The sequence below is a fragment of the Lytechinus pictus genome, unplaced genomic scaffold (genome assembly GCF_037042905.1).
Source record: "Lytechinus pictus isolate F3 Inbred unplaced genomic scaffold, Lp3.0 scaffold_37, whole genome shotgun sequence".
Taxonomy (NCBI): Eukaryota; Metazoa; Echinodermata; class Echinoidea; order Temnopleuroida; family Toxopneustidae; genus Lytechinus; species Lytechinus pictus.
In genome coordinates this window covers 128848-144347 of record NW_026974157.1, presented here as the reverse complement: position 1 = coordinate 144347, position 15500 = coordinate 128848, and the positions used below count along the sequence as shown (strand labels likewise).

The following is a 15500-nucleotide window of genomic DNA, read 5'->3' as shown; positions in this document are numbered from 1 at the left end:
CATACATACTTCATCACACTAAATCACTCTCAATCATGTTACCCCATACACCGTCTTATTCCACCCACGGTCAATTATCACCACTGCTCATATCTGTTCCTTTGTCATTCCCTCCACACATACACATGATAACATCCCACAGACACTTTTCTGCCCCCTCCCCCAAAAAACTTCATAACTATTTCACTCCCCCCCCCAAAAAAAAAAAAATAGAATAAAATAAAATTATGCAAACAATAAACCCAGTTACGTTTATTTCTTTATCGTTAAGCAATTATTTGTATGGCCCCTCTTGTTTTGGTTTTGCCTTAAAGCAAATTAACGTATTGCTATCCTTTCTCATTAGTCATGACATCACTTGCGGGCAAGAATGCTCTGTACAATGCAGAGCTCGTAGCTTATGTGTTATTGAAAGTCCATAATTACTCGATGCGTTAAACATTTTAAAGTGAGGTAGACAAGTTGAACAAATATCATAATAATGATTAAATGAAATAAACTGATCTCTCTCCCTTTCATCTAAGGACAAAACGAAATCACAAATTTATGTTTTTTGATCGTTTTTTTTTTAAATCAAACCTGAACATAACATTTGATATTATATCTTACATTTGTAGAACAACCGGAAGAGTAGTTACGAATGGAGAGATCACAAAGTTATCTAGGCTTCTACCTGATGGAGAATACAGCGAGTTTTGCGAAGAGTTGGGCTTTGATTATAACTACACACAAAAGATAAAGACCAAACATTTGCAGGACTCGACTGCTGCTTTCAAAGAAGTATTGCAAGAATGGAAAAATAGAGGTGGATTAATGGTGAATCTTGATACAGCTCTAAAGAACTCAGACCTTGGAGGACTCATATGTGAATATAAGAAATGAAATTTTATAGGTCAAGTCCACCCCAGAAAATTGTTGATTTTAATGAATAGAAACAAAAATCACACAAAATTAACGCTGCAAATTTCATCGAAATCGGATTTAAAATAAGAAGGTTATGGCATTTTTTAATTTCGCTTATTTTTTTTTTTACAAAACAGTTAAATACCCAACTCAGCGATATGCAAATGACAGAGTCGATGATGTCCTTCAATCACTATTTCTTTTCTTTTTTTTTGAATTATACAATATTTCATTTTTTTTTTAAAGATTTGACAATAAGGACCGACTTCACTTAACCATAAACTGTTAAAATAATGGTAATTCCCACATGTTCAGGGAGTAATAACATTTTGTTTCACATGACAATGAGGAGAACATTTGATTTTTTTTTCATATTTCATATGATGAAATACAAAAGAAATAGTGAGTGGGTGACGTCATCAGTCTGCCAATTTGCATACCGACAAGGATGTGTATATAACTGTTTTTTCAAATTAAGCGAAACTTTTAAATATCATGACATTCTTGTTTTACATCCGATTTAGACAAAATTGTCAGTGTTTTGCCTTCTCGATTTTCTCCTTTTATTCAAATCAACTTTTTGGTGGGAAGGACTTGTCCTTTAATGGCATGCAAATATCATAGATAGTGTCAACTGAATACGAATATAATTGCATCTAGAGGGAAATCAAGCATCCGACTTTACATGCGAGTTTTCAATCCTGGCGTTATCATGACGTCAACTCGGAAAGTGAGATGATTTTTTCAGACGGATATCCATCAAAACATTATAAACATATCAATTTCAATGTTAACTCACTATCAAATAAATGGCAACTTATAGATTTGCACTATATGAATTATGACTGCTTGCATATGGTTTTGAATAATGAAAACTTCAAAGAATTCATAATCTTTTTTATTCCTTTAAATCGACGATGATATTATTTCTCTTGTTTTCTGATTACATCAAACATGAACTCGATTTTACAGACTAGAAGAGAGATTTGTGGAATAAGTTGCAATATTCCTTTCCTGTACACCTATACATGTATCATAATTGTTAAATGACCCTATTGATCATGTCCATTCTTTACTGGTGATACTCCAGTATGATTGACATTGCATCATTAATGTTCAATAATATTAACTGGCTGTCAGCTCTGGCATAGCTTCACTTTACCTTGTTTTAGCTTAGTAACCATGGTAACAATTGACTATTATATCACTCCAAGAAGGAAATTCTCGAGCTGATTTTGTAGAGGGTTGGGTTCAGCAAGTTAAAAACAATATTTTTAAAACGTTATCTCTATCACTCATTGGATTAGGTTAATGAGTTGTACCCGGCAAAAAAAATATATTTGAAAGTAAGAATTCTGGGTTGCAGAGGCCCTTTCGCCCACCATGTGTAATAGGTAATGCATGAAACGAAGATATTTAATATGCTTAAAGAGATAATTTAACATGAACAGTAGTTGTATGTATAATAGGTAGTGTATGAAACTAAGATATTTAATATGCTTAAAGAGATAATTTAACATGAGCAGTAGCTGTATCATAATAGCAATTCATATCATCTTAATATAACAATATCGATTGAAATTGGTGTTGATGTCACTGGACATGTATGTATTAATTTCATCTAATATTTTATTGGCATAATAGGATGTACATATCATATGTAGAAATTTATGACAATTATACTTCCCTACTTTGACAAAAGGCATCAAGTAAAGAACACGATAATTCCATTTAAAATAAGAAGATGTATTTGTCATTTATATAGACACCAACAATCATGATAGTCAACCATAAATACCTCAGTAGGCTACGGTCTACATGTATATAAAGAAATTTGGACTTTAAAAAATAAATTTGTGAAAGTATACACATCTAGAAATCAGTGAAGATCAATATTTAACTTGCTACCTTGTAGTCAAAGTATGATATCATACCGATATTCATTTATGATAATTTGTATTGGCTATTATGGTAATCACATGTGAAGTATAATAATTCGCGACCATTTGTTTTAGATATAACGAATACTGGTACTGGTATTTCTTAATCATGTTAGTTTGTGGTTGTACCCGCCGCGAACGGTGGTTACTTTTCATGTATATTACTACAATGTATGAATGTGAACGTCCCCGTTATGGAAACGGTGATATGAAAGGAAATTTATGATGTTTATATTTCGAAACATTTTTATTTCCTTTGAGGGAAAATCCATTTTAAAGCATGCAATTAACTGATAATTTAAAGGTCAAGTCAACCTCAGAAAAATATTGATTTGAACAAATAAGGAAAAATCGGATAAGCATAATGTTGAAAATTTCAACAAAATCAGATGAAAAATAAAAAAGTTATGACATTTTAAAGTTTTGCTAATTTTTCACAAAAAAAGTTATATGCTCAATTTAGTCACATGCAAATGAGAGAATCGATGATGTCCCTCACTCACTATTTCCTTTGTTTTTTATTGTTGGAATTATACAATATTTTAATTTTTACAGATTTGACAATAAGGACCAACTTGACTGAACCATAAAATGTTAAACAATAGTAGCTCCAAACGTTCAGGGCAAAATAAACTTTGTTTCACAGGACAATGAGGAGAAAATTAGAATATTTCATATTTCATATGATAAAATACAAAAGAAATAGTGAGTGAGAGATGTCATCACTTCCCTCATTTGCATACCGACTGGGATGTGCATTTAACTAATTTTTAATTCAGCGAAACTTTAGAAATGTTATAACTTTCTCATTTTATATTCGAATTTGATGAAATTTTCAGTATTGTGCTTGTCGGATTTTCTCTTTTTATTCAAATTAACCTTTTGTTGGGATGGACTTGTCCTTTGAGGGGATACTCTTTGTTTATTTCTTTACATGATTATGAAATCACAAATTTTGTAACATAACGGTTTAGAGCGGATTTTAAAACAGAAATAAAGTGGATGCGCTATATATTCAATTTTATTCAAGAATAAATAAATTAAAACGGGTTAATGTTGATTTTAATCTCCATGGCACCTTTTCAAGATGGGAATATCAGATGATACTACGATGTAAGTAATGGTATTTAATTTTTGCGTTAGAGGTTTAGAGAGACTTTAATCCTAATTAGACTCAATGATTTACATGATGGTACTACATCATCATAATTCCCTTTGTTACAATCACTTTTTGTATATTATACTTCCTGTAAATATTTATACTTTCTGTGAATTTACGAGCAGTTCATACAATGATTTAATATGGATATATTTTCACATTGATTTTCAAAATCATTTTATCTATTTCGTTTTCAATTTATTGATTAGTATTAATCAAGATTATAGCTGTTTGCGCAAATAATTGTCTAATACAATGTAAATGAATTAACAAATAGATTTCAATTGAATGAGTGCACAGGTTATTTGTTTCATCGCAGTTGAGCTGAAGGGTCACAATGTCATTTCACCAGGCTTTAAAGTCTTCCTTTTGTATTCATTGAACATAAATAGGGTCACTTAAGAAGTTAATGAAATAAACCCCTTTTGAAAGTTTGATTGGTTGAGATCGCACACGTTATGACATTTGTATTGCCTTGCCCGCAATATAACCTGTGAAACGACAAGGAAAATCACGAAGTCATTACTTTAGGATAATTACTGGCGATGGCTTAAGAAAGGCACATCAAGGCAATACACTTGATTATTTTTGTGTGTGTGTCAGGGTGTGTTTGTGAGTGGTAAACAAGGATTGGGAATGGTTAATGATAAATATATGGTAGCCTATTTTTTTTCTCTCTTATATTGATATTGTACACAGTTTATTTGTACCTATACTGATTATTTGTATGTGTTCCATGTAGGTATCATACATTTGTCTACATGTTCATTAATTACATATACGTCTACTTTTATTGCATCTTTGATGTGGTATTAATGCCAAAAGCTTGGTTGTGGGGTTGATTGGGTTATACACACTCATATTAATATGAGTTTAAATTGTAATTTATCATGTTTATACTATCAGGATGTATAACGTATTTCTACAACTGTTATACTGAGGAATGTTTAAGTTTATTGTACTAATGTATTTTGAACCTTCTTTCAAATATGGAAATAAACAGGATGAATGAATGCTGCTTGAAATATGTTGTGCTTGAAGCTTTGTGAATGTAAAAAAAAGAATAAATGATATGATGAATATGAATAAAGTCCAACTGAATATAACGGGAGAAGACGAGTGAAAGAGAGCTCCCAAGGGTAGTGGGCCTATTGAAACAAACAACTGGAGATATATGCAAGGTGGAGACAGGCAGGGAGGAGGAAAGAAGTGAGGGGTTTCAAAGAAAACAGTAAGAGATCTAAAAACAGAATAGAGAGAGGGATTAAAAATAAAAATAAAATTCTTCGACGTCACTTCCTCACAACATCATTTGTCTAAATAAATATTTTCTCTTTCGTTTTTTGACAAAAGAGAAATAAGTGTGGGACGGAGGGAGAGGGAAGAAGAAATATGACAGAGAGAGGGGGAAAGAGCTCATAGCGATGATAGGTGTGGGAAAAAAACAACAGAGATAAGGGTGAGACAGGCAGGGGAAAAAACAAAAAAGTGAGGGATTTAAACAAAGAAAAGAGTGAGAGATTTTGAAAATAAGCATTTTTCTGCAAATTTGATCCCTCACAAGCTTAATTCTTTTAAAAACAAATATATATATATTTTCTTTTTTCCTGGCAAGAGAACAAGGGTTTGAGGGAGAGAGAGAAGGAGGATGAGAGATAGAGAGGGTATGACCTCTATACAGTGCGTCCCAGAAAAAAACGAAACCGAGATTTATCGATGATTTATCATAACTTAATCACAAATACAATAGACAAATGACCTATCATTTTAAAGCTTAGAATCACTTAGTTTATTTCCCATTCACGCATGAGTAAGCAAAAACAATTTGAAAAGATGATACCAAAAAGTCACTTGGCGGGCCGTATCTGGGTTTTCAAAAGAAAACCACATTTTTAAAAATGTTCAATATCTGCTCTTTAATTTGATACCTCAATTACAGAAAATGGTCAAAAAATAACAAAGTTCTGGTTATTTGAAATAAGGCTTGAATTTCAATAATTTCATAAAATGAAGAGGTTTTAAAGGCAAGCGTCCAAATTCACTCGACACTCCGTTTTGTTGGACGACCAACCATGCATTATAAAGTCTTTTGTTACCGTGCGATAGCTTCTGTGGGAAACCGGTGAAAACACGTTTATTTAATGAAATTATTGAAAAACAAGCATTGTTTCGAGGGATCATAACTTTTTTACTTCTTGACCATTTTCTGTGATTAAGGTATCAAATAAAAGAGCAGATATTATACTTTTTAGTCATGTGATTTTCTATTTGAAATTCAGAAACCCCCGCCAAATGAGTTTTTGGCATCGTTTCTTCGAATTGTTTTTGCTCACTCATGCGTGAATGAGGAATAATCTAAGTAATACCAGATGAAAGAGGAGATTATAAGCTTTACATTGGTAGGTAATTTGTCTATTTTATTTATGATTAAGTTATGATAAATCATCGCTAAATCTCGGTTTCGTTTTTTTCTGGGACGTGCTGTATAGTACATCAAACTGGTGTCAGTTTTAACACCCCATCAGTTTTTACAGTGTATATTTTGACTGGTGTCCAACACAACTCACTGCAGTACGGTCTTTGTTGTAAAATGTTTCTCACTCACTGTACAGATGTATATTTACCTTGGAGCTGAGTTTCTTGGATAATACCTGACCAGGGTCTCTGTGTCAGTGCAATGTTGTATGATATTTTCAGTTTTCCCCTTCTTCAATAAGTGCAACAGTGCTTGTCATCTCTTTTCATATTTCCTTCTCACTGAGTGCAATACTAATTTATCATGAACCCGTACATGGGGCGGTGGCTGCGGATTGCACTAATTATGTTCTGGCTATTACCCAGAAATGCACCAAAAGTTACCGGCCGCTACTTTACCGAGCGCCATTTTGATGGCGAAGTGAAACATTAAATTGAATCGATGAGATTTAAGTCTGGTAAGACGCTTTTATAGTGACATTTCTTGACCTTGCCACTGTTCTGTTATGGTTACATTTCCGAGTGAAGACTGTATTAAATAGTTTTGCTGCCAATTAACTTGGGTAAGCTGACGGCATTCACTATATTGCGCTGACTTTTAACATATTTATAACACGGTAAATTGGTACCTGAGGTAAAAAAAAACTTTCACCCCCTCCATCTAAATTTCTGTTCCTTTTTATCTAGCCATGTTCCCTTTTGCTCCCCCCCCCCCCCTGCATGAAATCCCTCTCTCCCCCTCTGTTTCTTTATGAAACATGACTGAATGGACTCGCATAATGTACAAGAGTGTGCTCGTCCATTCGTTCATGTACAAATTGATGAAGCTATAGAACTATCGCCAAGTCCATGCGCCTGCGCACTTCATTTTCTTAGCTCAACTTATGAATAATTCATGTACCATAGCGTTTCCATGTACAAAAAAAAAATTCGCGGCCGGTACTGGTTAGGGTTCCGATGTCAGTGCGATGTTTATGACATTGTCATTTTTCTTTTTCAGTAAGTGCAGCAGTGCTTGTCATTTCTTTTCATATTTCCTTCTCACTGAGTGCAATTCTAATTTATCATAACCCCGTACATGGGGTACGTGGTGACTGCGGAGTGCACTTATCATGTTCTTGCTATATTACCTAGTAATGTACCAAAAGTTAGCGGCCGCTACTTTACCGAGCGCCATTTTGATCGCAAAGTGAAACATTAAAAGGAATTGATGAGGTTCATGTCTGGTAAGACGCTGTTATAGTGCCATTTCTTGGCCTTGCCACTGTTCTGCTATGGTTACATTTCCGAGTGAAGACTGTAATAGTTTTGCTGCCAATTAACTTAGGTAAGCTGACAGCATTCACTATATTGCGCTGACTTTTAACAGATATTTATAACACGGAAATGAATAAAATGCAAATCCCTCAAAGTTGTCTGTTCAAATTTAAGTTTTCAATTTTGATACATTTCAAGTTCAGTTCAGGAGAGTGGGGAAGGGCATTGAGCCGCAATTAAAACAATGCTTGCCTTTAAAAAGCACTGAAGATCATGATGATTTAGGTGTCCATAAATAAAGCGTAGTCCCAAGTATGTGGAAGAAAGCCAATGTTAGTGCAGTATTCAAGAAGGGAGATCGTAAACTCCTGTCAAATTACAGACCTATTAGTCTCACACACTTGTATAGTATGTAAAATCTTAGAGTCTATTCTAAGGGACGAAATATATGAGCATGTGAGAAGCAACAACCTTCTCAGTGTGAACCAATTTGGATTTGTATCTGGTCGATCCACTATGTTGCAGTTGCTCAATGTTTTAGATGATTGGACAATAATGTTGGAGGTCGGCGGTGCAGTTGACGTCATATACCTAGACTTCATGAAGGCCTTTGATATAATGATAAGGTCCCGCAACAGAGGCTTTTAGCCAAAGTAGAGGGATTTGGCATATCCAAGCCCATATGTGAGTGGTCAGATCTTTTTTGGTAGGGTAGGAAGCACCGTGTTTGTGTTAATGGTGTCTTCTCTGACTGGGCTGATGTTACTAGCGGAATTCCGCAAGGGAGTGTCATTGGACCCCTGCTTTTTGTCATGTACATTAATGATCTGCCGGATCAGATTTCATCAAGTAATATTTATTTATTTGCAGATTATACGAAGATATATAAACATGGAGAGAATGATAATGATGCTGAGTTTTTACAGGCAGACTTAGATCGTCTTGTTTCCTGGTCTGACAAGTGGCTGTTAAAGTTCCACCCAGATAAATTGTGTGTACTTACAATTGGAAAAAAGAATGATGGGTTTAATGACTACACAATGACACACGGAAATGCCACACATAATATATTACAAGTTAAAACAAGTAAATATTTAGGCGTGATCGTTGACACAAAGCTTAGTTTTGACCAACATTCTCAGGCAAAGATCAATAAAGCCAATACGTTAATGATTCTGATTAGACGAACATTTGTTTATTTACACAAGGAGCACGTTTTACTCCTATACAGTGCGTCCCACAAACAAACAAAACCGAGATTTATCGATGATTTATCATAACTTAATCACAAATACAATAGACAAATGACCTACCATTGTAAAGCTTAGAATCTTCCCTTTCATCTGAAATTACTTAGATTATTTCTCATTCCCGCATGAGTGAGCAAAAACCATTTGAAGAGGGGATACCAAAAAGTCATTTGGCGGGCTGTATCTGGGTTTCAAAAGGAAAACCACATTTTAAAAATTTCAATATCTGCCCTTTAATTTAATACCTCAATTACAGAAAATGGTCAAGAAATAACAAAGTTCTGTTTATTTGAAATAAGGCTTGAATTTTAATAATTTATAAAATTAAGAGGTCCTACAGGCTAGCGTTCGAACTAACTTGACACTCCGTTTTGTTGACGATCAGCCATGCATTAAGTATTTTATTAACCATACAATAGCTTCTGTTCAAACCGGTGAAAACATGTTTATTTAATGAAATTTTTAAAATACAAGCATTGTTTCGAGGGAACATAAATCTTTTACTTCTTGACCATTTTTTGTGATTGAGGTATGAAATAAAAGAGCAGATATTGAACTTTGTGGGCATGTGATTTTTTTTTTGAAATTCAGATACCCCCGCCAAATGAGTTTTTGGTATCCTTTTTTCAAATTGTTTTAGCTCACTTATGCATGAATGGGGAATAATCTAAGTAATATCAGATGATAAAGGAGATTCAAAGCTTTACATTGGTAGGTCTTTTGTCTATTGTATTTGTGATTAAGTTATGATAAATCATCGCTTAATCTCGGTTTCTTTTTTTTTCTGGGACGCACTGTATAAAGCTTTGATCAGACCACATTTAGAGTATGCAAGTATGCACATACCGTATGAAGTCCTTACTTGAAGATACATATTCATGCATTAGAAAATGTACAGAGAAGGGCCACTAAATTGGTACCTGAGGTAAAAAAAACTTCCATACAAATAAAGATTGATCCAACTGAAACTCCCTACATTGACATACCGCCGTGCGCGAGGGGATATGATCATTGAAGGCGGAAGCCAAAAAATTTAGGGGGGGGGGGACCACCAAAATTTTTTGACAGCCAGAAAAAGGTTATATATCAACCAAAATTTTAGGGGGGACTGACAAAAAAAATTAACAAGCCCCCCCCCCCAAAAAAAAGGTTATAACAGAAATGTATATATATATATTTTTTTTATTTATTATTATTATTATTATTTTTTTTGGGGGGGGGGTTCGTCCCCCACCTCAAATTTAGGGGGGGGGGACCTGTCCCCCCGTCCCCTCCGCTTCCGCCGCCTATGGATATGATGGAACCTTATTTCATAGATATGACCAGGAGGTAGTGCCAGATTTGGGTCAGCTTCTTGGGCCTACCAGAGGTCATGATAAAAAAAATGTTTATTCCAAGATCAGTCACTGAGAAACGTAATAATTTTTTTTTTTTACATGAGAATGAGAAAACCATGGAATAGTCTCAGTAATGAATAAGTTAATGCCCCCAGTGTCTACAGCTTCGAGAACGGACTGGACAAGTATTGGATAAGTGAACCAGTTAAGTTCAAGTTCGACGCTGACCCACCAGGACATGATCCGGCCTACCTTAAAGAGGAGAAAGAATTTGGAACTGAATACAGAGTCATATTGACTTCGTTCAGTATACTCCCTAAGTATCCCTAATTATAGGGGAAGTTTGCTATAATTTAAGAGACTATGTTTTATGAAAACTGTATTAAAAAAAAAAAAAGATGATTCAATGATTCAATCTTGATTCAATCTTGAAGATAAGTATAATGCAAGCGTTTGTTTAGCCTTGATTTTTTGCTCACCCCATACATACGGGCAGGGAACAACTCAATACCACATAAATCCGAAAGATTTAGATCAAAGTACAGATTTTCCACGATCATTGATCACGTTCGTGTTAGAAAGTGGGCATATGTACATGTATGTTACAACTCTGCATATGTACTTACAAACGTTTTCTTGTAGATAACGGCATTGTTTGGTATTAACAAGTTATAGCAATAGAACCTAATATCTAAAACCTGAAGAAAATAAATCATTAAAGCTCACAGAGATCTCTTTAAGAGATATTGTGAATAGGCCTTAGTGGTATACTTGTTTTTATACACATTTACGTAATTATATTTTCTTCAATTAATTGGAAATATATAGATAGTATTAATTGTTAAAACTTAATTGATATATTGTTGTTGTATATATATGATGTATTGTTATACACTCTAAGAACCCTGGGAAAAAAAATTACCCAATATTAGGTAAAAAGGGGACATGCATGTTTGATGGATATTGTTCTACCCCATATTGTGCTATTTTAACGCAACATTGCGTAAACTTTACAAAATATCTTTTTACCCAAGAAACTACATGTTCCCATTTTACCCAATATCGGGTAAGCCTTTTTTTAAAGGTGTAATTATTTGATGTTTTCATTGTATGTATCATAAAACAAAATATTCATGTCAAGTGAATGATTTTTATTACTTAATTCAAATTCACATTCATACAGTTCGGATCCAGGGGGGGGGGGACACAGCCGGCCCGTTCCCCCTTTTGAGAGGCACAATTAAAATTTGTAAAGTAAAAATGCCTTAAAAACAGAAGTGTGCCCCCTTTTTGTTGTGTTTTTTTGTTGTTGTTTTTTTGCTTGTCAATTTTTTTCGTGGACGAAATTCCCCTTTATTTTTGGTGAAAGTACACACCCAAAGAATGAAAAGTCATTTATAATGACTGTTTGTGGTCATCATTGTAAAGGGGAAGTATTACTAATCAGGTATATCACTTCACTTTTTAAAATATTGATTAGAGTTTGCAGAAATCAGCTCCTAAAATGACTTATTTTCATGGCATATTTCTGCCTTCAACGGTCCTCCGCCGAGCTCCAGTTCAGTGACGTCACACCAAGAGCAGTGAGCAGCTGAGATGACAGCAGCCCATTGAAGACTATCTTACCAATCAGCGTTTTTTGCTCTTAGAATTGTTTATTCCTCACAAGATTGGTCTTATTATAAAGATAAAAGTTTGAATTTTCTGAACAGTAAAATGAAATGCGCATTTAACATATTTTGGTAACCGATATTTAGCCTAGAAACAAATAATTTTTTTTTCAAGAAATATATGTGAATAAACAAAGCATATTTTCACTTAGAAATCACACTTGCGTCACATTGATATTATAAACAATAAAAAGCATAGACATTCTTCTTCACGACTGAACAAAAATTATGAAATTTCATTACGTAGCAAAGTCAAGTAATCACAAAAAACACGGCAATATCTATCACGAAATGATTGGAATTGCAGTTGAATTGCCGAAGCATTATGAGGCAACAGCGGCGAACGGACTTTGTTTGGTATATCATTAAAAACCCGGAAACGAGAGGCAAACGGTCTGCGGCCAAATCTGTAAAGCCATTTGCGGGGACCCTGGTTCGAACCTCTGATTCGGGGATTTTTATTTATTATTATATTCCTACCTAGCTCCTTTTTTCTCTTTTTATTTTCTTGTGAGATTCTATTCAGACCTGCATTTATTAAATCTTACTTGTTAATTACTGCTTTTGATTTTCAAGTTCTTGATTAGATTTTACACTTATTTGGGCAGGGATGGGAGGGATAGAGGATGAGTTAAAAGTCAAGTCCAAATCAACTAAAAATTATTTGAATAGAGTAATTTTCCTTTTTTTTTTTTTTTTTTTTTACTCAAAACAGTTATATACACAAGACAATAATATGCAAATTAGAGTTGATTATGTCACATCACATTCATTTCATTTTTTTGGCATTTTATTATTTAAATTTGAATCAGAGTTTTTATGAAATTTTCTGCAATATTTTATTATTTTTCTTGAAATTCAAATGAATTTTTGGTTGGGTGGATTTCTCATTTGCTCTTCACATGGAATGCATAGCAATATTTATCCAGAAGCAAAATTGTCTTAAAATATGCAAACCAGTAATTTGACACATGTTCACTTTCCTTTCATCCAGGCCACTTCCTCACATCCACCAGGCTTACCGTCTTATAACAAACATGATGAACCATCACACAACTGCAAACAACATTCACAGTGCTTCACAATAAATATTTCACTTTTGTTCATACATGCAATGAATATCATGGAAAACAAATAAAAGGCGTACCCATATTCAAATATCGTTTAAAAGGACACATATATTATACCTTTCGAGAAAAATTGTGACGATATATACACGACACTTAACTTTCAGCAATCAGCATGTTATAGAACTGATACTGATATAACTATGGGGCATTGCAAGAAACTTATGTTCAAAGCCTAGGTCTCAAATTCAAATTCAAGCGTAATAAGGTAGATTTGCACGTGCGATTCAACTAAATGTTTGTGTTTAATCAAAGGACTGACCCTTGATTTGAGACGTGTGATTGAGTAGAAAATTTCTCACAAAATGCCCTAGTTACATTAAAATTATTCTTTCGTTTTAAATTGTATGTTCTTAATTTTCACAAGCTGTATTCCTGATCAATTCAATATTATAGTCCTCTCTAAAACTGCTCTAAATTGATGTTTCCCAGATCAATAAAGATAAATTTCCTGTTGTATCATAATCAGTCCAATACTTGCAAACCGTAGCTCCAGGGAAGCAGAGTGAAGAAAAAATTGCCACATGTCCATATCAGAATCTCCCAGATTGAAGTGAACAGAGACCAGAGTCAGTAAGTGTGCAGATCTGTATGTAGAAGAGAGAAACAGAGAAAAAAGAGAAATAGTCTAAATAATCAAATCAAAGTATGAATTTTATTATGTTGATGATTAAGAAGGACTACAAGAAATACTGTCTGCAACAGCCACAATATTTCTGAACAAATTGGTTAATAAATGTACTACAGGCTACGGTAGGAAGTATGTACACTAGTAGTAAGCCTACCAGACATTTTTAGTTTGACTTTAATCAGTTTATATTCGAGTTTTAGTGCACAGATTATCATCATCATGTGATACAGGAATAAGTTGGTGCAGTGGCATGTATTTCCCGATCGACGACAAATAATAGTAGGTTTAGACTGTGAAAAATTCCACTCAGAGCACCAGTGCTCTACCTCAAGTGATGTTCGTGTAAGCTCCACTCCACTTCACTACCACTACACTACACGTACGCTACCCGGGTATAGGTGTAGCGTAGTGAAGCGGAGTGGAGCCTACACAAACATCACTTGAGCTGTGCTCTCTATGTCATTACAAAGAGTGCATGTATCTTCATTGTTGAAAGAAACACCAGACTCTTTCGGTCAGGAATCAGGGTAACCACTGCAGTGCTGAATTTTTGTCTGGCTTCATGACATCCTAATTCCAAGAAGAATAAAAATAGCTTAATTAACCCTCATTCTCCGGGGGGGGGGCATAATGCCCCCCCTCGACAATTTTCGCGATATATCTGCTGCGCGAAATTTTTTGACCTCGCCGCTCACTGACTTTTTACTTTCAAGTCTCGTGCAAATTTTGAGACCAAATTTGTGACGCCCGGGTACTCGGTTACGACATTACGCAACATTATATAAGTGCATGTCAGACCCAAAATTGCTCATAAACGTGATTTCATGTACAAATCCAATGCAAATCGTGTATTTAGCCAAAATTCATAAATGTATCATTATTTCAACTTTTACCCATTAAACTTAATTAATTTTGCCTTGTTTCTGATCAGAATTAAGTCTGGATCGATTTCCATTGAAAAAAACAATAAAAACAAAAAGTAAAAAAAACAAAGAAATACATAAGAAATTCATTAAAACAATAAAATACATAAGAAATTGATCTCCAAACCGAAGTTCTTTTTAATTGCAATTGTTAAGAATGCTACAAAGAATATATTTACCAAAAATTAGCATTCTAGGAGCTTTATTTAGTGAATTAGAGCAAAAAGTATGATTTGTGCATGAATTAGCATACTTAATTCATATAAAATAAAATCTCATTATTTTGGAAAATTTTACCATACAGCCTTGTAGATTACATCGCACACTACCAGCGTGCAAATTTTTGCGTCGCTCGCGCGATCGGTGGCCGAGATCTTAAGGGGGGGGGGCCATAATGCCCCCCCGGGAATTACAAGAATCAAAATACCCGGGAGATTTTTAGGGTTAAACATTCGTCTGAAACGGCAGATTTTTCAGTCTAACCAAGCCAAGCCATTCCCTGGCCAGTTTATTTTTGAAATCTGACTGAAGAAAAAATCTGCCGCAAAATCCTTTTTAAAAAAGACTTTACGTAGTCATGCCTCATGGATGGTAGTACAGCATGAAATAATGCATGATTCTAAAATTATATTAGATCTGTATCTGTCATCTGACCTGAATGCATCGTCAGTCAGACGCCAGAACAAATACAATTTACAAACATGCTTACATTGACTTTAAGGTATGACGCCTTTTGTGGATGGATCAAACAGCGGAACGTGCAGCATCGACTCCCCTGCAGTTCCCCAGTGGCAAGTCGTGAATGGCCCGCTACAGCTTGGAGTTTTT

The 15500-nt window shown here is 34.5% G+C and overlaps 1 protein-coding gene across 1 annotated transcript in view; it reads left to right on the top strand.

Annotated features, from left to right (window-relative positions):
- The first annotated feature begins 7551 nt into the window (after positions 1–7551).
- The window catches only part of LOC135153106 (uncharacterized), a 42716-nt gene continuing 34767 nt past the window's right edge, over positions 7552–15500 (top strand). The window contains exon 1 of the mRNA XM_064115413.1: positions 7552–7804. The gene's annotated coding sequence lies outside the window, so the exon portion shown is untranslated. The remainder of the gene's footprint in view (positions 7805–15500) is intronic.